This window comes from Manis pentadactyla, chromosome 7 (assembly GCF_030020395.1).
Source record: "Manis pentadactyla isolate mManPen7 chromosome 7, mManPen7.hap1, whole genome shotgun sequence".
NCBI classification, from domain to species: domain Eukaryota; kingdom Metazoa; phylum Chordata; class Mammalia; order Pholidota; family Manidae; genus Manis; species Manis pentadactyla.
In genome coordinates, this window is record NC_080025.1 from 62,302,765 (window position 1) to 62,327,564 (window position 24,800).

A 24,800-nucleotide genomic window follows, 5' to 3' on the forward strand; every position below is an offset into this window, starting at 1 on the left:
TGGCTGGATGGCATGAAGTCCACAATATAATGCAGAGCCTCTGAAAAAGGGCTTTCCTCATTCTTCAACACTCAGGACAAATATCACCTCCTTTCAAAATCTTCCCTGATACTCCCAGAAAGGGTTAGTCACAGAAATGTTATTCCCTCTTCTGTGCCTGCAAGTACATCTCGCGCTTCTAAGACTCCAGTTAGAAGATATAATTATTTATTTTTACATGTCTAACTCCCCTTCTTGACTATAACCTCCTTTCAGAGAGATCTATATATTATTTATGTTTGTGTCTCTAGATCATAACACAGCATCTGTCACACAGTGGGCACTACTACATACATGTATGGTGAATAAACAAACAAGTGAATGGATAACTGTTGTATGCCAGTATATATGGCCATGCCCCAAAAGACTTGTTAAGCAAAGGTGAACAATTTGATTTCAGCTTTCAAAAGAATATCAGCCTTTAAAAGATAAGGAGAAGGAAATCTGCCTCCCCATTTTTCATCTCCACACTGAACAGTTCCATCCCAATGACACATTTTTGGAAATATTTTCTTGCATTGCTTATTTTCTCCTATCTGAAAAGTCTCTGAAATTCTGAAGCACCCACCTTTCCTCTGATTATACAATCTTTCTTGCCTATCTATTTTTTGTGCATAGTAGTCCCCCCTTATTTGTGGGGAACACATTGCAAGACCCCAGTGGATGCCTGAAATCCCAGATATTACCGATCCCTATAAATGCTGTTTTTTCTTATACATACATACATACCTGTGAAAAAGTTGGATTTATAAATTACACCTGGTAAGAGATTAACAGCAGTAACTAGTAGTAAAACAGAATTACAATATTTTGTAGTATAAGTTATATGCTCTCTCTCTCAAAATATCTTATTACTATACTCACCCCTCCTGTTTTTGTGAATATGAGATGATAAAATACCTATGTGATGAGATGAAGTGAGATGAATGACATAGGCATTGTGACATAGCATTAGGCTACCACTGACCTTCTGACGCTACGTCAGAAGGAGGATCATCTGCTTCCGGATCATGGTTGACACAAGGTAACTGAAACCACAGCAAGTGAAACTGTGATAAGGAAGGGGTACTGTACCTGTTTATTTTTCTTCAGTTTAGAGGTAGCAGCCATTCTCTAACTTGGAATATTAGAAAACTATTTCATTTTATAAAAAGGACAGAAGAAATGCCAAAGCTTCATGTTATTATTTTCTTTTGAATCACCATAATTTTGTGTATGTATTTTAACATGACTAAGAAGAAACAATGATTGTGTGTTTTCAACAGGTCATAAAAATGTACTGATATCCTATTTTGTTACTGAATTTCTTTACAAATGAGTCAAGTTTTCCCCCAAGGCAATTTTTAAAGGGAAAATATAGTTAGTTACTATCAAATTTTCTCTTCTTTGAATAACAGTCACATCCTTGTTTAATACCTTTATTTTAAATCCCACTTGAATTTTATTGCTTTAGCTCCTCTTTTTATTATTATCTCACAAAATAATTCCTGTTTTTATTGGCAATTGCCAGGAATCCCATTTTTAGTGTCATTTGCAAATTCTTATTAATTTTGCTGATTCATCTTGCAGAATATGAATTAAGATGTTTAAATATTAAAACACAGCATTAGTTTCTTCATTACCTATTGGTTCAACCTATCATAGAAAGGGTTCCCATTAATTTGGTGTTGTTACCCATCGTGATTTGTGTTAAACTTGGCTGCTAAGAATTGTGCATGAATCTAGTTCCATAAAGTGAAGGGGAAGAAAGCTCTTCCATTATGAATTTATGCTTAATGAACAAAATTTCTTATTTTAAGTAATTTTTTTTTGTATTAATATACATTTTGGAAGGAGAGAATGCTCTTGCCTGTACTTTTAAAACTTAGGAGTGAACTTGTTTTAGAACTTTAAAACAATTTAGTGATATAGGCATAGTACTTCTGGATAGGAACTAACAGTAAAAATACCCATAATAAGAGTAGCTTTCTTTTATTGCGAACTTACAATGTGTTAAGTATTTTCCCAGGCACTTCACACTGATAATTAGAGCTAATATAGCTTACAATGTACCAGGACCACTCTGGCGCTTAACATACATAAACATATTTAATTATCACTACAACTCAGACACAAGATACTTTTATTGTCTGCCTTTTACCCAGAAGGAAACAAAGGCATGAAGTCAAACAACTCATAAACAGTTGAGCCAAGATTAAAACCCAGTCTCTGACTCCAGAGCTTTAACCCTATGCTCTTTTTCTTCTCATGCATGCTGCATGACAGCCTTATTAGTTTGTTACTGCAGCCCCATGCTACGGGTAAGTGAAATGAGGCTCAAGTAAAGACCACTCCAAAAGTTCCATGGCTGCTGGATGCTCGAGCTCAGACTGAACCTCCTAACTGATTGCAAAGCCTATGTATGCCCCCACAGAGCTCGGGGAAAGACCCAATGATGCAGGGTGAGAGGAGAGAGTCAACTCTCACCACCACCCCCCAGATGAGACAAGCCTACTTGTGGTCTTCCACTCCCCATTCTGTACCATAGCTGCTGGCAACCTAGGTGACAAGTTCTCTACACATCACAGTGGGGAAGGTGCAGACTTCCTATCAAATAAAATACAACTGATCTTGATAAAAAGAAACTCTCTTTTCCAAGAATTCTAAATGTGTGCCTCCTTCAATATTCTGCTCCTAAGTCCTGCACACTTAAGAGTTAATCAATGAGTCAAGGCTTAGAACTGGTAGTTAATCATAATTAATCAGAACAGCAGTAATAAGAACAAGTTGTCCATTTAATGGATATCTCCTCTTGTCTATCTGAGTCTCATTATTAGTGATCACTTCCTCACTCCCTTATTTCGAGGAGTGGTTACCAGCATTACTTAGAGATCTAGCCGTTTGTTCATTTGGTATTCTAGGCTTCCATCGCTTTTTTAAAAAATGTTTAATATTGTTTTATTCTCCCTCTCCCACTTTATTAGTGCATAGTGTTGCCATTTAATGTGATTTTCAGTGGATCTCTTCTGCAGTAACCTGCTGAACAGAAAGAAAATACTTTCATTTTAGGAGTAATTGCGTGTAGTTCCTAAGTTCATATCCATCATATTGGCACCGTTTCCACCACATACCATCTGGGCTCAGCTAGCCTGTAGAAATCAGCCGTTATCCCAAACCTGTCACATGACAATCAGATCTGTCGAAACAATTTTAAAGACTGTGAACTTCACTCTGTCATAGTTAAATGATCCCTTTTACCCACTGCTAAAAATATTACATGCCTCCTGACTTTGTTTAATTGTTCTCAAAGAGCAATTTCGTAGACTGTCACTGTCACTTAAAGTTTTTGAAGAGCCAGCTCTCAAGCAGAAACTGAAATGACAGAGCTCCAGAGATGAAGCACACAAACTAAAAAGGAGTAATACTAACGGAATCGCAGCCACACAGTGCTATTGGCTTCATATCCAGCTGCGGGATGAAAACTCTAAGCTCCCTCCCCCAGCTCCACCCTTTCTGAGAATCTTCTTCCCGCACAGGATAGAATATGAACTTCTTAGCTGTTCGGTTACAGGAGTTTACAGACCCTGAGGTTAATTTCTGCCTGGATCACGCTCTCTGGTTTTACTCGGTCTACAATTTGGAGCCAAAGAATATTTAATGAGTTCCAAAGAGGCAAATCACCAGCACAGAAGTGAATTTAAATTTCACACTAATGCCAGTGAGTGCTTCCTGGGCAGAACCGCAGCCAGCCGGCCTACATTTTATAGCTGTCTTTCCCTCATTTGCTTTTGGATTTTCTTCTTTGCCACAAGCATCCGATTTGTTTTTAAAGTACGTTGTTCCAAAGTACAGGTTTTAACGTTCTATATAGATATTTGGTTTTGATTTAGTCTGAGAGTCTTCCGGTTTTACATAAGGCACACTAATTTCCTGCCCCTGCCCCCATCCTCAATTCGCTTTCACTAAGGAATAGAAAAAAAGATACAATTAGATAAACTATAATGTGGCATGGAACAACCTGATTTTTTCCTGATTATAATAAAAGACAAAATAATAACCATATATCATTGTGTTTTACTTCGCCACTTTGGCCATTATGGTTTAAGGATCACTAATCAATTTCTAAGACCTTCCAAATGTCACAAAAGGCAGTTCCAAATGATAGATTAGAGGCAATGTACCAACAGCGTAAGACTCACAGCCAGCCATGTCAGAACCCGGTGGATGATAGTATTCACTATGCTTAAATTGGACAATTTACCCGATTTTCAAAAGAATTCTCATGACTTGTATCACTTTGCAGCGTAGTAACAATGCAAAGAAGCTACTTTTATAATCCTAACCTGGTACTATTGATTTCTCTCTAAAAGGATTAAACAATGAGATTTTGTCTAGTGATATCCTAAGGTATGGGCTAAACCTGAACATATGATTATCATTTTACGATGAAATATTTAGTTTGGAGCTAAGGTAGTAGAAGGAGTAATATAGGAAACTAATCATTTGACTCATTTAGTCATGCTTATTTATACACCCAAAATATTTATGGACTATCACAGTATGCCAGACTTTATGGGAATCAGATGAGATGATAAAAATCCTCAGAAATGGAGTTCATTATCAAGGGGTTGGCAATAGCAGGGATAGAGGTCTAAACCAGAGAGAAAACATTCTCAAATAAAGGACAATTCGAGATACCTAGTTTGGTGCTTGTAAAATAGCCAATCTGCTGGTCCTCAGCACGTGTGGGGATCAAGCAGCCCACAATCCCCCCCGGCTGTCTCTCCCATCAGGCTAACTCTGAGATCACCGGCAGATTTGGTCCGCTCAGAGCTGTGCCTGTGGTGGCTGAACCAGGCTGGGCACAGACTTGAAGGAAGCCAGTATGAAACGTGTCACTGGAAGTTAGCACAGGGCCTGGTTTCCTGCCAAAGGCTTTCAGCAGCAGGGGAACAGGTGGAAAAGGAGGAGACTCCTGTTGTAAGCCAAGACTATAGTTTTTACATGAAAAGTTGGAAAGTACACTTTACTGCATATGACCATATGGCTACTCAACCGGCACCCTTCAGAATTTCATGGTGCTTTATGTGCTTGGCATCAATCATTTCTTTAAGACACATTCATTTAAGACCTTGAGCATAATTCCATCAGAGCTGTAATTAGTTTAAACATCAACTTTTAACCAGCCTCAAGAAACAGACTATATTAGTTATTAGTTTTCCCATGAGTGAGCTCCAGTTTTGATTACTTTGAAAATACTTTCACCTTGAGGATTTAGGAGGATTTACCTCCTCCTCCTTTTCCTCCTTCTCTGCTTCTCTTCTTCTCTCTCCTCCTTCTGAGGAAATATTTCCTTAAAAACAAATACTAAAATCATCTCTCCTTAAGGGCATGGTGATGAATACTGAATTTCTGAATTATAGAACTTTCACATACAAGGGAGGGGAATCATTCTTTCAAGGTAATTGACAGAAAATGTAAATCAATGCCTTTAAGAGGAAGCTTTGAAATCAAATCTAATCCAGTGATAGAGGTTTTGTCTGGAATTCCAGAATAAAGAAAGAAGAGTAAGACTCTCCCCACATTTGCTTTGGTCCCATCTTTACAGCACTTCCTTAGCATTCTCCCAGTCCCATTTAATATAAAGTAATTGATTAATGCCAAGACACATTATGAAAAAGCAAAGCACTCAAGTGATGTGATGGTAAATCTACATACATTTCTTGATATTAACTCCATGTTCTTTGTGTCTTTAATTATATTTTCCTCAATTCTATTATGAGCTTTTCCAGGTAACCTGACAGGGCATTAGTTTGTGAATAAACAATTTGCAAGGCACAAATGCTTTGAAAGAAGGAAATTACTGTGAAGTGGAAAATGCGATGATAGAACTTAGTCCAGGCTCTGAATATGAAATCAAATGTATCAAATACAGTTTTTTTCTTATTAGATATTTTCATTCCATTGAGTTTAGGACATAATTGGATTTTTCCCTGAAATAAGCTCAAATTAAAATTCCTTTTCACTGGGATTTTGCATAATTTGAAAACCTGTTTTTATATTTTGGTGGAAAATGCTGTGGTAAGGATATTCATGCAGCTATTTATTCAATATATATTTATTGAGCATTTACTATGTACACAGAATTAGGTACTACTGAGATTGTAAAGATTAGTTAGTGATGAAACCTGGCCTTAAGGAATAGCTGTAGGAAAGGTTAAGACATGCATATGAACTCACAGACTCCAAGAAGGGACTAGTGGTTACAAAGGGGAGGGGTGTGGGAGGGTGGGTGGGGAGGGAGGGAGAAAAGGATTGAGGGGTATTATGTTTAGTACACATGGTGTAGGGGATCACGGGGAAAACAGTGTAGCACAGAGAAGGCAAACAGTGAATCTGTGGCATCTTACTACACTGATGGACAGTGACTGCATTGGGGTATGGGTGGGGACCTGATAATGTGGGTAAATGTAGTAACCACATTGTTTTTTCATGTGAAACCTTCATAAGAGTGTATATTAATAACACCTTAATAAAAAATTATAAATAAATTAATAATAACAAACAAATAAATAAAAACCCTATTTCCAAGTAAAAAAGAAAAAGACATGTATATGAGTAGTAAAATACAGGCAATAAAACATTTTTTTAAAATGACATAAAAGTGCTTTCCAGTTAAATGCTGCCAATGTTCAGAGAAGGAGAGTTATCTTCACCTCAGTTCAAGAGAGCGGGGAAGTTTTTCAGAAGAATTGACATTCAAGCAAGGCCTTGGCAAATAGGTAGGGTTTAAATACATGGAGTTCAAGGAAGAGAAATCAAAGCGGAGGGAAAAGACACCCAAGACATGGAGGCAGGGTATTTTGCTAAACACTGGTGTTCCAATGGAGGACGTAACAGGCAGAAACCTTTATTCTCATGGAGCTTATGTTCTGGGTAGGAAAGAGAAAATAAATATAATAAGTAGGTAAATTATATGGTCTATTGGAGATTGATGAAGTGCAGTGGAGAAAAATAAAGCTGAAGGAGCAAGACAGGGAATGTAGGTCCGATTTTAAAGGGGTCAGGATAGGCCACATCACTGCAGAGTCCCTGCAGTGAGGCGATGAGAAAGCAAATCCACAGATCACATTGGAGGAGGTGAAGCAGAAGGGGCACACTGGCTGATGAAGCTGTTGGCAGAGCAAGGAGAGCTTGCAGAGGACCTCAAATGCCAAGCTGGGGAATTTGCATTTTATTTTATAGACACTGGGGAGATGTTAACGATTTTTGAGGAAAGACTAAAAAAGATCTGAGCTGTGCTTTATGTAGATGACTCTGGCAGACAGTTTAAATGGAAGGGGCAGAGGAAGGAAGCAGAAAGACCTCCTACTATCTCCTCCAAATTAGGAAGTAGAAGGGAAATATAAATAGTCTAGGAAGATTTGGTTTATATAAACTGTTTTTGTTTATTCATTCATTTGTTATATATAGAAAAACTTTTACATGTCAAATACTGCTCTAGTCTCACAAGATAACTAGTGAACAAAACAAGCAGATATCCCTACCCTTGTGGAGCCTACACTGAAGTAGTCAGACAATACATATAAACATAACATAAACAATAAATAAGAGTAAATATATAAATATAAACAATGTAACATAAACAGTATAAGTAAATATGTAAATATGTTTTACAGTAGAAGGTAATGTGCCCTCTGGAGAAAAGATAGAGTAGGCTAAGTGAAAGTACTGGTGGTGGGGTTTCTGATGCTACTGGGCAGGAAAAGTATTGGCCCCTACCCGAGGCAATATTTACACTTCAAAAAAAAAGTTATAAAGACTCTACACTGACATAAGACAGATCTAATAGAAACAATAAATCATTTAAATTTAAGAATACATCAATATAATGCAATGGCCAAAGAGACACAAAAGTATTTCTAAATCGCATGTCTTGTCTATATGAATAATGATGTATGTTACTCATAAGTTACACTCAGAGAGACTCTAAAAGTAAATGATGTTAAACATTTGTCTCTTCAGACAGAACCAGACAAATCTATCCCTTTGGAGAAACACATTGGACTTTAAAGGATAGAGAAAAAGAATGTGCTTCTAGAGCTTGATTCCCATGAGAAATAAGACAATGAATGTTCCATGATGTAAAACAGTTAAGTATAAAGCTTTGTAAAATTTTTGAGAAAATTAATGATCACATCAAGTTCAATATCAAGTTATCATTGTTCCACTGACAAATTGTTTTCCCAAAAGCACTAGCTACAAAGTTTTTCAATGATATTGTCTAGCAACGTATTTGTGGGTAAGATCAACATATTTATTATAATGATCTCCAAGCATAATTTCATGCTACTCCTAAAATTAGACCTGGAAACAGACAAAATCTTACAATTGTACTGTTTGGACAAGTCTTTTGATTCCTACCCAACAAAAGGATACTGAAATTTCAGCAAGTCTCATACTAAATGATATTTGGTCCTCTCAAGTTTCCAAGTTTAGATTACTTTACTCATTTAGCAACTCAGTGTCTACCCAAGGCAACACAATATGAAACTAAGTTGTGATACCACAGAAAGATTGCCCAATGTAGGAATAGGTTACACAATATAAAGTAATATTTTCTACCAACAGAAAATAATTCCTGCTTCAATAAAGGTGAAGTAACTCACCAACAACCTTCTAGAGATAACAATTATAAACTGCAGGCAAACTATAACAAACAACTTTCTAAAGGCACTGGGAAGTGACCAAAAGTAGGCAGAGCCTAGAAAAAGAGAATGATACTAGGTGAGCATCCCAGGATGATTATGGCTTTTTTTTTGCCTCAGGGAGGACACACATTGCACAGTGTAGAATGTCGAGCAGTTAGATAGTTCTCTTGTTTTATGGCTTGAAAAATCAGAGGTCAGATTTAGGGGCATCTACAGATACTGGCAAACAAAGGAAGGAATTCTGTCATTACCTATCACCTAAGATCACTAGGAGAGTGAGAGTACCTGTGAGCAAAGCTGGGTTTACTGACTCAGAAAGGCAGACAGCATGGGGAACAATGGGAATCTCACAGGTTCTAGAATTCGGGCTTGCGTTGTGTTCTTTTGGGGAGAGTTTGAGGAAGCAGAGTTTTGCTCTATATTCTATGTTGTTAGGAAGTGGACATAATTATGTGGTTGGAAGTCTTAATATTTCTTATCTAGACTGCTAAAGAAACAGCAGTCACTTACATTAGCCACAGAGGAGAAGTTGTGGATTGGAAAATTTCTTGTTTTTATCTGGTTTTGGACATTATTATAGAGAGACCTTGTTTTTGTGTTGACACGTCATGGTCACAGAATGGCCCTGTCCGATGTTCATATTCCTCGTTCTGTTTTGTTTTGTTTCAGATTTAATAGTAGAATGCCACAGCCTGTTGTGAGTGCCTGGCTAACTACTAGCACCACAAATCCTTCCTGTTAGTTTCAGGCTAGATCGTATCTGTCAGGATTTCCTTTTTTCTTTCTCATCAGGAAAGGAGGGAGTCACAGAGGGAAACTTCAAATTCTGCCCAGAATGTCTGGCTGGTTCCTGAACTACCTATGTCTGGGTAGAGTCCAAGCAACCTGGTTAAAGCTAGAAATACTAAACAGAAATTTCAGCTGCTGCCCACTGCAGACAAGACAGCATTTGAACATGTCTGTTTTTGACCATGTAATATATTTTGAAATTTCAGTGGGATTCACCACCTGCTAAAACAAACCAACAAACCAAAAAAGAAAACCACTTTTTAGAAGACCATAATAGAAAACAGAGTAATGTCCAGCATAGAATTAGATGTGTGAAGAAACAAGAAATGTCACCTATACACAATAATAAAATAAATCAATAAGAATCAACACAAGATAGCCCAAATGATGACGTTAGCTAAAAATTATTTTAAGGTGGTTATTATAATTATGTATAAGGACATAAAGGAAAATAATAATAAGCAATGGACAAATAGTAAATCTCCACAGAGGAATGGAAACAACCAAAACAAAAAAAAAAAGAAATTCTATAAGTGAAAAGTTCAATATCTGTAAAAAAATTCACTGGCTGGACTTCACAGCAGATTAGAGATAACAGTAAGACCAAAGATGGTGAACTTGAAGTGAGATGGATAGAAATGATCCGATTTGAAGTCATACACACACACAAATTAAAAGAAATAAACAGAGCTTCTGTGATCTGTGGGACAACATTAAAAGGTATAACATACATACCACTGGATTAACAGGAAAAGAAAAAGGAATGGGACAGAAAAATATATACTAAAGTATTAAAATAATGGCCCCAAACATCCCGAATTTGGTAGGAGACAAAAATTTGGATTCAAGTAGCTCAGAAAAATGCAAGAAGAACTTTTTAAATTTAAATCATAGTCAAACTGTTGAAATCCCCCAATAAGAAAAAATCGAGCTCAGCTAGAGAAAATGACATAATTATATAAGAGAATAATGTTGCAAATGACGCACATTTGAAGGTGAAATACAGACATTTTCAGATAAACAGAAGCTCAATGAAACCATCACTTGTGGTGTGAAGACCCACACTATAAGAAATGGTAAAGGGTGTTCTTCAGCCAAAAAATTTGGTATCTGATGGACACCTGAATATTTAGGAAGAAATGAAGACACACAAAATGGCAAATATGTATGCAAATATGAAAACTAATAATAAAACAGTTATTGAAGATAAACCTGGAGGGAACACATTATACTTCAAATGTCCAAGTGATGAACATGGACTTGCTGATCACTTCCCATTTTAAGGTAAAATGACTTTGAGTACACCTTGCACTCTAGGATCCTGAGAGGCTCTAAGACAGCATCAGGTTTAGCAGCAAGTATTGGTTTTAAGGGCATTGCTTGTTAGCGTCACTAAATCAGATATTCTTGACACAAATAGGGAGCTCACTTGGGCAATCAATATAAGAAGCATCTCTTTTGTGAAATTAATTGGAAAATCAGATTTAATGTTTAAATATAAATTCTAGATGATCTGCTAAAATGGATTAAAATAGCCTTCAAACTCACCACTTCTGTTGCCTATGTCAGCTTCCTTACTACACACATTTCTTCTTTTTTTTTTAGATAAAAATTTAAATGAACCAGAGAATGAAGGCAAATATCCTGATGTTTCAGGTCAGCATACTTTAAGTGACACTGTACATTTATATTGGAGTTACCAAGTTATTTGCTTTAATGCCCCTCATTGCTCTAACATGCCTTTTTGCACCTTGATTGATGGTCTTTATTATGAAAAATGTATTACAGGGCTCAGAATTCGCTTTTACATGTACTGAAATTCAACCTCCGCAGACCAAGGTAATATCATTTATATTATGTTCAACATCCTTTTAAATTAACAGGACATTTGAAGACTGGCGTTTTAGTAACACATTTTCTAAAGGGATAAGAATTTATCAGAGTTGGGGAAACATTAAATGATTCTGTGTTCAAGAATGACTTTCGGTAAATGTGTGTCAGGACAAGCACTCTGGACAAGAATCACGAGTTCTGGATTCTAGTTCTGTCCTTGGTTTTGGAAAATCATTTAGTCTCGTTTTGTAAAATGATGTTCTAGAGTGTTTTAAATGTTCCTTTATATAAAGGGATAGATGAATGAATGCTATACTCATAATGGGAAAGTTGAATTCTCTGATAATATGTTTGCTTGGTTTCACTCTTAAGCATATTTCAAGGGGTCTATAGGCTATAGGCATTTCATTGAAGACAGGAAAAGCACCCAGAATATGTGATAACAAAAATCAAAATTTGGAGCTTCTGTGTATCTTTCTGACAAAAGCCTTGTACATTTACACAAGAGATCTGATCCACAAATAGTGTAAAGAAATTAATCTGTTGATTTGACAAAATAATTTCAGGCATCAGCTGATGGTATGTTTGTGGAACCTATAATACCTGGTTCTGTCATGAACATAAGTACCATATGATGAAGTTCTATAGTTTGATATACAATTTAGAAGCATAACTACCATTTTTTGGTCATCCAAATGTATGTATTCCCCCTGCAGGACAACACTCGAGCTCAACAAACAAGTTTGACCTGAGCAAAAATCCAGAGAGTGCCTACTGTTAAAATCTTGGTGCATTCTCCTGTAGCCAAAATCACACACTGTGAACATCAAAGGATTTTAGCTTGAACCCGCTACACAGTTACATTTCTACATGGATAGCAAATCAAGTTATCCGACTAAGCAGCCTGTATTTGAGTTTTTAGCTCAAAATCCAACTGGTCTGCTGGCAGAAACATGGGTCACTGTTATAAAAAATGATGGGCTACATTTCTCATAAATTGTGTTTCTTTTTAATTTTAGTATCCAAAGCACCATATTAGTTCACATCATAATCTTAAGTGTCTTAGAAACAAATGTGATCCAAGTGAGAGTACCCTAGGGTATTAAGAGAAAGAATATGTCCCCAGCAGCCTGCGGCCTCTTACATTCAGCTTCAGGCACAAGAACTCTTTTCCAAACAAGATCTGTCAGGTGGATGTGCTTCCTAAACCAAAGGAGAGTATGAAAGGCAGAGCCCAACTAGCCCTGAAGGAAAACACGGAAGGAGTCGGTCAGGAGACAGGAACACCAGCCAACCACGTGGGAATCCACATCTGGAACCCATTCATGTTAAGCATAAATTATTCCTTACAATTATTATAAAGTCTGAAATGCTTCTATCAAAGCAAAAGTAAACTCAAGCCTCAGTCTGGTGATACCAATGATATACATTCATAGTAACTCACTGTAAAGAACTGTTTACTCTGTCATTAACTCAGAGCATTTTTAGTTTTTTCTCCTGAGGCAACTGGGAACATAGGAGCAGCTGCAACATCAGCACTTGTGTTTTGCCAGCTATTCAAAGAATAGACCAATTAGTGAGAATATGTAGTAATACATGTATTTGGCAGCCATGTTTGCACAAAATGAGGGTAATATTTAAAATAAGACACTTTTAATGGAACATCATGGCACCTGAGAGTATTGTGGAAGAATGTGACATCAAACACTTCTAAATAGACAAACTATGGGCCTCCTCTCCTCTACAAAACCAACTTGAAACCCTTCCATCCTGCCGAGATCTTCAATGTGCTGATCCCACTGAGATTTCATAGTCCCTGACCCCACTCCCAGAAGCCCAGCTTGAACTCCCCCACTGAGCACTGCAGCCACTTTGATGCACTCACCTTGACTCACTTGCTTCTCTTGTTTCATCACACCGACAACCCTAATTAAATTTAGTTCTCCCATCTTCTCCAAGTCTTAACCCACACTGCTCAGTGAGGCTGAAAAGTGACCACTAATTTCAAGGCTACCCTTAAAGCTACTCATCAGTCTTTCTGTATTTCTCTAGACCACTCCTTCCCCACTCTCCTAGACTTAGTCTTCTCCTATCTCAGAATTTCTGATGCCTCCTCCACAATTACCTTGCTTCCTTCTTCACTAAATAGCTTCACTAGAAGAGAACAGTCACACATCCTCACCCCAGATCTCCGTACTAAATACCTCTTTGCCCTTTAGTGCTACTTTGTTCCTACTAATACGGATAGACAGACCACATGCCCAGAAAAGGCCAACCTTACCACTGGTGCTTTAGATCTCATCCCCTACCTAATACCTACTTAAAGACACTGAAATTGTCCTCTTCCCTCTCCGTGATTGTCAATTTCCTTCTCTCTATTGAATCACTCTCTTTAATACAAACATGCTAAAATTTTCTGTTTAGCTTAAAACAGAATCCATCTCATGGTCCTCCTTTTCCTCCAGCTACTGTCCTATTTCTTACCTTTTTATGGTAAAAACTGAAAACAAAAAACAAAAAACTTAAAATTATTTTCTGCACTCTGTCTTCACTTCTCTTCTCTTGAACTCTCCATGCCACTAGAGCCAATGGATTTTAGTGAGTCCTCATCTTACATAATATACCAGCAGCATCTGAAACAGTTTGGCCTTCTCTCTTTGAAACACTTCACTTGGCTTAGAGGATACCATTTTGTCTTATTTTCCTTCTCTCTTTCTGGATATAACTTCCTGGTCTCTTTTGCTGATTTCCTCTTACCTCCCCAGCTATTAAATATACCCCAGTGTGCAGTCAGGAAGTGCTTTTTCCTTTCCATACTTAGGCCTTAGATGATGCCATTAGACACATGGTTTTAAACACTAAGCTACATGTGAGCAGCTGACTCCCAATTGGACACTTTCCCATGAATCTCAACTCTGAATCCTAGAACTATTTATTCAACTGCCTATTTGATTGATCCTCCTGGATAACTACTAAGTATCTCAAACCTAGCATGCTCCAAACCAAGATCACCTCATTTTTCCACCCCCATGGATGTCTCTCTTAACTTCTATTAAGACTTGACTCAAAGTCATTTTCTTAGTTTTGTCTCCCTTCCTAGAACCATTTTCCCCCTTGCCCTGACTTAGGACATTTAATGTTCTCCTTCACTACTTATATTTTTTCCCCTTAGCAGATATCAGTATCTAGCATTATTATACATACTACTAGTTATCTTTTGTATTGCTGGTCTGCCTCATGAACATGAAAGACAGGATATTTTTCTGTTTTATTTTATTGCTGTTATCACAAGCACTTGGAACAGCACCTTGCATATAGTAGGCATTCAGTACATATTTGTGGTATGAATAAATGGGATATACTGGAAAGACAATGTACAGTTTCCATGTCTCATATGCACAAGATTTAGTGCGCTTAAAATTATTCTTTCTGGTCTTCTCTTTATTTTCCACACTAAAATTTATCTTCATGTTCTCAGATGCACTTGAGAAAAGTGATATACACCAAAGTTCTTTCCATAAGTGAGACGCACATGCCTTGCGAAAAGGAATTGACACCTTCATGACTTTGGAGTTTGCCATAAAGAACTCCATCCATCATGAAAAGGCTTCATTCTCTTCATTCCCTGTATTGTCCCACATCTGTGCTGACTATTTTTTTGGAAGACAATGCTCCTTATGCATCTCACCAATATAGTTTCTCCTGCTGGAAGAATTCGTTCTTTCTACAACTGAAAGAGTGATATTCATTTTTCAAGATTTTTGCTCAGATTTCTCCACACCTCTGTGAAGTCTTAAGTTACACTAGGTAGAATGATTTATTCCGTCCTTTATGTTCATCTTACTAAGGTAGTTAACCTGTCTCATTTGGGTCACTTGTTTACATGTCTATCTCCCACACTAAATTATGAGCTTCTCATAAGCACAGATATTTCTGTAAGTTCAGCATTTAACCAAAGTCTGGCATATAATACATATTGAATCTTTGCTTAAGGTATTCTTCAACCCACAGAGTACAAGTATAACTCTACTTACATAAATATATTTTGGGGAAATTCATTGCCAGAATGAAATCTTTAAAAGGGTTAGCTTCAAGAAAATAACACAACATAGTTCTCCATATTAAGTAATCACCAGTCCATTAGAATCAGAAATGATAAAAAATAACAAACTATAAATATTTTAGGATTTTACTAGAACTTCAAATTTGAAAATATGGCCAACTTAAAATTATGAAAATTATACTGAGAAGTATAGGAATATAAAGACAAATGGCTTTCTTTATTTTTAAACTATGGTTCATTTCTAGGTTAAGACACATACTGCTAAGATAACTATATGAACTTCATTTAAAACCAAGAAAAGCACCTAAATTAATGGAGTTGCAAGCAGATATATTTTTTCAGGGCATGGTTGGTACATGCTTTGTATTAGGTCTTTAATAAATGTGAAACCGAATGGAGAATTTAAAAAAGTTAATTAGGAGCTCATATTTTTCTCTCCAGTTGTAAATGTTAAAATGGAAAATTTAATATGGCAATGTTCGTTTCAATGTGAGAATTTAAATATCACATTGTGATAAACTCAATAGTTGTAAGAAAGAATGATACTAATACAAAGCTGTGACCAAAAATTGTTAATTTAACAAAACACCTGTTATTTCCTTTCTTACTGCTATGACAAAATACTATATAGATTGACAATGGCTGAGCATCTTATTATGTAAGTTTATGTGTGAAATTTTTATCACACACTTTCCCTATTTTCCAGGATAGACATCTTAATTTACTTTTTTTCAGGTCAGGTCTTCAAGAAAATAAAAGGTTTTTCTTTGCACAATTTCTCTGTGAGCATTTGCCTTTTATAACATGTCTGTATTTTTCATTATGTAACATTTTTAAGACAACCTTGTCAACTGGAGTGTAATAATCGTGTAAAATTTCCAATATTAAATTTCCACCCAGATTTTTTGAAAAATCATCCTGTAATGGCAGCTCTTAGAATTAGAGGTCTGCAGTTGGATTTTAATTCTTCCACTCCCATGCTAAATTCCTTCTCTGTCTTAGCTAATGAGCTGTCTACTTCCCCCAGTAAATTCTGACACTAACCTTCTTTGACAATCTTATTGGGAAATGGCCTACATTTTCTTTATTGGAAGAAGGAATGACAACAGGAATATGAATTTCTTCTTTTGCTTTGTATCTCCAGGGGCATTTTATTCCAATATGTAAGTGTGTGTGAGAGAAGCACACGGCTTGTCCTCTTTAAATCAGGTAGCAGTAAGTCCAACCAATTTTCCTTAGTGTCCACTTCCATAAGGCACCTGAGGTGAACACCAGGAAGACAGCACCAGGAGAGATCACATCTCTGCTTTCCCCAAGGATCTATGAGGAAACGGGCATAAGACAATGTGAGCCATAGCTTCTGCTTACTTATTGAATGCCAATTATTTGCCAAGTATGCTACCAATGATTTCTCATCCTCATGTCTAATGTCAAACAACCTTGCCAAATGTTGTAATTTTCATTGCACAGAAAATGGGGCTAAAAATCTTAAGGAATCTGTCCAGCTTTAGACAGCTAATATGGATTAGAGGCCAGACTCAATTCTAGTCTCTCCTGCTACCCTTCATTGCTCCACAGTGTATGTAATAGAAGTTGGTTCAGGAAAAAAAAAAGACTATTAGCTTCTAGCAAGGTTCATTTCCCTTTCTTTCCAGGACATGTAGAGATGGGTAACTTGTGGGGAGAATTACTTCCACTCAATAGCTTGAGAACAGAAATAACCCTCCATATTCACAATTTGTCCCTGAGTTATTTGCCAACCTACAAGCTTCAAAATTGACTACAACTTCATAAAAGGGTTCTCCCAATAGTGCTTCTCAAACACCAGTGCCGAACGAATCATATAGGTATTGTCAAAATGTTCAAATTCTAAGGAGGGGCAAAAAAGGTGCAAATTCTGTTTTTGTACATTGGGGTGGGGACTGAGATTCTGCCTTCTATCAAGCTCCCAGGAAATGCTCAGGCAACTGATCTACAGCCCACACTCAGAGCAGCAAAGCTCTAGACAAAGGTAAGCCACCTGTCCTGTGCCTCCTCATTGAGGAGTGGATGTATGTAGTATGTAAGGGAGCACTGATGGACAGATGAACATAGGGAGATAATTTTAATAAAAAAGATTAACATGATTCATGAATCCTGTCCAGAGTTAATTTTTATGTATCAAATCGTTTAGCCCAATTTACTTTAATTCTACCTTTCAATTGTTCACATTTGACTACTGAACTTTATAGTTTCTTAGAGAAAATATGCAGTTCTTTTTAGTATGATTAACATTTATTTCCAGCTTCTGCAAAACTGAGACTATAAAGATGACTGATTTTTTAAAATGTAGATTTTGAACCCTTTAGTTTCATAAACACACCTTATACTCCTCTTTTCACGATGTGGACAAGAAAAGCTTCTTCAAGTCATAACTAATGTGTATATTATGTATAATGCCCTCTACTCACAATGAACATAGGGAGATGATAATAATAATAATAATAATAATAATAATAATAATAATAATAAAAACCAACCTCTGTTTTAAGAGAGCAGGTTCTAGTGGGATAAAGAGAATTGCAAATAGAAAAGCAGAATATGTGCATGCACACGTGTATAGTTATGGGGAACAACCAGCTTTCCCCAGATCAGGATAGTAGTGATCAGGGAACATTTCACAGAAATCTGTGTCTGTAACTAGAATTCACTTAGAAAAAGAACACTCCAGACAGTATTAAATCTGTGAAGATATCCATAGCCATAAAATAATATAGTGTCATTTGGTACATTTGGCTGTAATGGTTGTTGAGAAAAGTATGAGAAAAATTCAGGCTTCTAGGGTAGACCTTAACTCAGGCAAACCCAGATACACAGAATCCTTTAAGCTGGAGAGAAGGAAGGATGGGCCAGAACAGTTGATGACTTCATCAAAGGCCTACCAGTCACCAGTCACAGTAAATGTGTTCTTTCAAGTTTGGGGGATATGAACTATTAAAAGACATAGTCATAGTTTAATACCAATTTTTTTGTCCCCTGATTTAGATAAATGAAAAAAGCAATGGCTTTTCTTAAATTCTAATACACCAATAATACAAGAAAGACTTATGATTCCCAGAATAGCAACCGCATGTCAGGAAATAAAAGTCACCATACGCAGCACCCTATGAAGACTTGCATGCACAACGGGAATGAGTTATCATAGCCAAGGGATCCACACAGAGCAGGATTATTTCACATCCTACTAGCCAACCTCAGCCTCATTTTATGTTTTCTCTTTTGAAGTTAAAAAAGGAGTGAAATTTTTAATTTTTTGAAGTATCTCTTTAACTTAGCACATATTGAAAGAGTAATGCACATGGGTGTGTGGAAGGGGCTATGGTATCTCAAAGGGATGATTTATAATCTCTTTCCTCTTTCACAGCAGTGAAGGCACCTGAAGGACTGTGTGTGCAGTCTTACTCATGAAGCACTACAGCATTCACTGGCAAGGGGTCATTAGTGAGACCCCACTCCTTAAACAGTAGCCTCCCTGAATTACCTTAAAGAGATCAGTATCTTCATCTAAATAAGGAAAGTCTAAAACATAAACCTAGTAGGTTCTTACAGGATTTAACAGTTCTTGGACCTAACCAACTACCCAAATGGACACTGTTTATACCAAAAACTTCAAGAGAAGGCCAGATATAAGTTATTTGACTTACCTACAAATCACTTAATTTCAATTCTCTCATTTTTTATATGCATGTAGCTTGTTATTTTCCAGCTTCTTAAGCTACATTCATTCTTTTCAGGATTTTTCCACAGGGAAACTCTAAAATGGACACAGGGACAGAACAGGCTTCTGCTACTAAGAAAATACTTGAAACTGATTCTCACTCAGCTCTGTGGAAAACCCGACAATAAGAATGTTTCCTCCCCTTCACGTTCTGGTGTGAATGTAAGGTTTCTAACAAAGTGTTAGGCTGACTGCAATGAAATGAAAACTGTACTATATATCAATAAGATGATGATGTATTTATAGAACATGAACCACAAGAGAGGTATACCGAACACTTTCAATAAACCTCAATTAAAGTGATCAATATTCCTAAAAGAATCTCTAAAAGCATCTCTGACAGAAAACTTCTTTGAGATTAGTTTTAAATGCTGAGATAGAGTACTTCAAGGCATAATGGGAAGTAAATTCTAGAGCATAAATCCTTACTCTCAGGATCTCAAGGTTATGACTTGAGTGAATGAAAGTCTGATGAATTCTTGAACAGAAGGTGTTTCTTGAATACTAGGTATTTCTGGCTTTTATAGTTGGGAAAATAAACATGAGCAGTGTATACTATATAAGGTCTTAAATGTACCTTGTATTAAATTTCTTTGAGCATTTTTATTCATGTCTTTCATAAAATGTTACATTTTTCTTATCCCTCCTCTCTGATAGTGTAGTTACCTATTGGTCACGATCTATCTGCAGTCCCACTTCTCTTATAGATCCTTTTCTTTATGCTCCAGTTTTATTAAAATCTGCAGAACCCAAACCAGTTCTTGATTATAGACTCTCAGAGCAACCACCAGTTGTTTCTTGTATGTCTTAGCTCCAGAACTGAAAAGTAAGTGCTCCCTAAAGGCAAGCTTCATACCATATTCTGCTTTACAATCCCTCAGATTAATAAACAGAGTGCTAATCAGCACACGACAGTTTTGTTTAAAATGCAAATAGTGCTTGAAGAGTCCAAACCTTAGGTAAACTTTCAGGGCATACAAACTAATTAGCAGCAGAGTTAGCAAAGTATAGCCACTGTCGGATGAGACCTAGAAGGTCCTGGATATAAAGAATTATATGTGGTAAGAGGAAGAGAGCGTAGATTTAGGAGAAGAGATGCTTTAGAAGGAGTCACAGAGAAGGAATGACAACCACTTTGTCTTTGAGGTGGCCCTACACACACTTTGATGTAGGTCACAAAGTTCCTTTTGAAACATCACAACAGCAGACACTCAAATTTTCTTTCTCAAATGGAAAATCCTGACAAAAGGGAGATGCTGGGAATATTCTGGAACAGTCCACCAATCAGGTGCGCAAACCAGCCAATCCAATGAGGAGAAGTGTTCTTTCTTGAGCCAAAGCAAGGTACACTAGGTTTTTTCACTAGTATCAGTGCTGTAGTATTCATTTATTCATTCGATCATTTAACACATGTTTAGTGTACGCCTGCTATGTGGTTTCATACAATCTGAGTCTGCAGTGATCCTATTGTAAGCAAAATGAATGTGGATACCAGCTTTAGAAGGTCCTGCCTCCTGGCAGACAGAGACATTAATCAAATAATGACACCATTATAAAACTAACAGCATTTTTAAAACTGGCCAGTATAATAAAGAAAAAGGGTAATGGGCCCTGAGCACATTTGGTGGAGAAAGCCAATTTAATGTAGGAGTGAGCAAAGGGGACAGAAGAGAGCTCCGGCAGAGGAATCAGTATGCGTGAGGTCCCGAGAGGGAGGGTAACATGAAACTTTCTAGGAACCAAAAGAAAGACATTCTTAGAGAGTTTTACTAATCCGAGGTGAGGAATCCATCAACACTTATCCTGGCATTTAGGTCTTTGTGGACCTTTGAGTGAGAAAACCCAGAGGGCTTGGCCCTCTGCTGTGGTCAGGGGGCTCCCAGCCCTCCTGCCGGTCCGGTGGGGCTGGGTTTGTGCCTTGGTGGGCAGTGTGTGGCAGGACCCCTGACTTCAGCACACTTTGAGTGGCTTCCATAGTCACCTGCAATCTGTTCCTAGGTAGAGAACGTCACAGAAACTTCAAATTGAGTGGCTGTTAAAGATACCTGAACTGCCTGTAGGCATGGTCTATCTCAGAGACGCTCTATACAGCAAAGGTGGTCTTTTTACTTAATACATTATTCTCCCAGCCCCTGCCCCAGAGAGCAGAGAAAGGTGAGCAAATTAAGCAGCTGGCTGTGGAATCTCAGCTGGGGTCCTATTAATATGGGAACTTCCCTACCTGCAATGCTTCAGTTAGAGATATCAATTAAGCCTGCTTTTTCTCCTCCATTGGCTGACTGGCTGGCAATGAGACTTCTATCTTGTAATACATGGCGTTGTTAGTTTCCTTAAGGACTCCAAAGTTTGACTTGATTTACTGATTCAAAAAAAGAAAAAGAAACTATTTGAATTTATTCTTTCACAGAATGAATATTAAATTTTCAAACATCTTGATTAGAACTTTTTTAAAACATTATCTCTTTCAGTGGATTAGATGTATTCTTTGTGTGATGTGAGAGAATGGGTAGGGAATTTATCGGAAGCAACAGCATAATGCACTGCTTCTAGAAAATATATTTATGTGACAGAAAGGCATCCTTGTGAGGAGTACCAGCAGAAAATTAACCCCCATACTGTATATTTAGCATATTTTATAAGTCATAATAATGTGCTTGAAATATAGAGTATCTGCTTTAACCTGATATCTGTGAATCACTTGGACTGATAATTCATATCATAACAAGGTTCTAACCTATTTTAAGGTACCACCTAATGCAGTCAATAACAATAGTTTTATTTATTTTTCCCGATGATATTAAAAATCTGTTACCTTCAGAATAAGCATATTAGAAGGTCACTGCATGCTGTGTGACTTACAGTAAAAGATGAATATATGACAGACCTAGAGAAATGTACCTGAAATGTGTCTACTTATTTAATGTCATGTTGCCACCTAATAAGACTTTTAAAAACTGAAAATGAAATTTAGTGTAGTAGAGTTCCTAAAGTGATAGAGCAAATAGACTTTGGAAAGCAGGATATTATTACGTAAGATGTTGTCAGAAAGTTAGAAGCTTTGTGTTCAAGAAATATGTCAGGAATAATTCAGTTAGGGTAAAATATCTTTCCTCTGTAACTTAATTGTAGTATCTCAACTTTTCCTTTCCATGCCACAGGCACATTATGAACAACTGATTTTCTATTTTCCAAATGATTCTGTAAGAATATAGGCATACTAAAATGTCCACCAACATGTGGATTTTTTCTTTTTTCTTTCCACTAAGAACTCATTGGTATCCTGAAGGTCTCTCAGGCATCACATATACCTCATGGTAAAAATGTCATGTTAGTCCTAGATTTTCTCAGTTCTCCCTTGATGGCTGCTACTCTGTGAACTGCTTCTATATTATAGTTATTTTACTGCTTTTAAAACAAAATTCCACTGGTGGAAAGTTCCTAAGGTTCATGATTCTTTGGTAAGCACATATTATCCAGTTTAACTATCAGTGCCATCAACCCTCTAACACAGCTGGTGAGCCATGTGCAGTTTTACAAACATAGTCCTCTCATTCTGGATATCTGAAATTCTTCTGGGTAAAATCCCCTCACCTGTAGTCACTAACAATATTCAAAAGTGACCCTACTAAGCATCTCATGAACACTGAGATCCATCTTTTCATTGCATTATCCATTGTTTTGCTCATTGACTATAACTGCATCAATTTCCTCAAAGCACACATGTACCATAGACAAACTGTCTACGTGTATAAGATCTACATGCTGTGTTAAAGTTCCGTTCCTGTTGTTCTACTAAAGAGGCAAATCCTATTGCCTCTGTAAGCTCTTAGTTTTATCAAAATTCTTCCAAACAGACTGAGAGAAAAACTGTACTCTTATCTCCTATCCTATGTAAAAGTGTCCAAGATGCAGTATCTGAGGGGGAATACCCTTTGGTGGCTTCAATTGTTTAATATCCAAAGCGCTTATGAAACTGTTTTCCTGATGCTGGTAAAATTCACATACTAGAAGTTTTCCTTGTCAAATGTAGAGATGACTCCATGCCATTTCTCAGGAAGCGCTGAGGTGTTTTCCAAATTTCTAGAATTAGGGAACTATCATACAATTTAAAGAATGATTCTTTCTGCACAATGTACACACTATTGCATTATTTTTACATCCTCACTTTGTTCTCTCCAGGAGAGAGGGCTGTACCTCTGGTCTAAAATATGAAGAGCCCAACCCCTTCTTCTTGAAGCCACCTTACACTCGAGCAATAACCTTAGAATGCTGTATAATAGAGAGCAACCAATTTCACACTGCTCCCCCCACACCCCACACAAACAACACATGCTCTCCACCAGTCCCTCACACAGAGCTCTCTGCTACAGCGCATCCTGCCTCTGCTGGATGGAGCTCTCCCAAACCAAAGCCTAGAGAAAGGAGCAGTGTGGCTGCTGTAGCACCTCTCCTCCCTGCTCAGCACAGGAATTCCTTAATAAGCACAGAAGTAGTAGTACAGGACAGTGGTTCATTCCCTTCCCGCACGCCAGCTCTGGAACATGATCTTTCTTTATGCACAACGAGTTACAACACCGAAACAGGGGAAACATGGTAAGAAAGAAAAGGGCAGCTTTATCTTTTCAGAGACGGATGACAGCAAACGTCCCTATGTTTTTACCTGTCACTTCCCATGCGGAGAATCCAAATGGAAAGTGTCACACAGTTGTGCGTCTTTTCTTTGAGAAATTGTTGACTAGCCCCCCAAACAAAAAGTGCTTTATATTGGGTCCGAAGAAATATAATCTACCCTTTTAAAAATGGAAACCTGTGATTGTCGGAAAAATATCTTCTGGCAGCATTGCTGGGTAGTTTGTACTTTAAGTAAAACCGTCACCACCCACTCCCCATTCAAGCCAAGATTTAAAAAAGCAGGGAACTGAAAGGAACCACGAGCCAGTCCGTCCCTATCCGCAAACAGCCATAGGAGCAAATCACGCTGGGGAGGGGCTCAACAACTCAGAGAGACCATCTCCTCAGAACGGCAGGAGAGATATGGAGCCATTTTTCACTAGGTTCACAAGAAAATGTCAGCTCATGGCTGCGAGAGCCCTGCCGGAGCGCATCTTAATTTTGGTGGAAAGTGACCCAGCCGGCCACCCTCTCAGAATATTTTCTTTAAGAGTCCATTACAAATGTCCTTCCCTCTGCTTTGAGCATCTTCCTGATACAGTCTTTGGCAACTGCACGACACAGAACTGCATCCTTTTCAAAACTAAATACCTTCCCCCCTTTTCTCTTACAATCATGTGAATTAGACACTTCTGAGCCAATAGTCAAGAAAAAAAAAAAAAAGAGGAAGAAGGAAAAAACCACCTCTCCCCACTCCCCACCCTCCTCCAGCTTCTTGACTAATACCTCTGGGCAGTTTACTTCAGAATAGAGCAGATTCCTGCCCAGTGCACAATGGCAAATTGGCGTCCAAGTCTGCTATCGGAGAAAGCACAGGCGACGCTTTCTTTGTAAAACACAGGAAAATACACATGCTGGAACAAAAGCCACTCTATCTGCACAGCAAGCAACAAGAGAAATGATGTTTGTTCGTCACACATCTTTTCCCACTTACAAAAACACCGGCTTTGCACCTATT

General features: G+C 37.5%; 1 protein-coding gene across 5 annotated transcripts in view; it reads right to left on the reverse strand.

Annotated features, from left to right (window-relative positions):
• Positions 1–24,800, reverse strand: part of MAGI2 (membrane associated guanylate kinase, WW and PDZ domain containing 2) — a 1,519,032-nt gene that overhangs the window by 748,886 nt on the left and 745,346 nt on the right. The window lies entirely within an intron of this gene.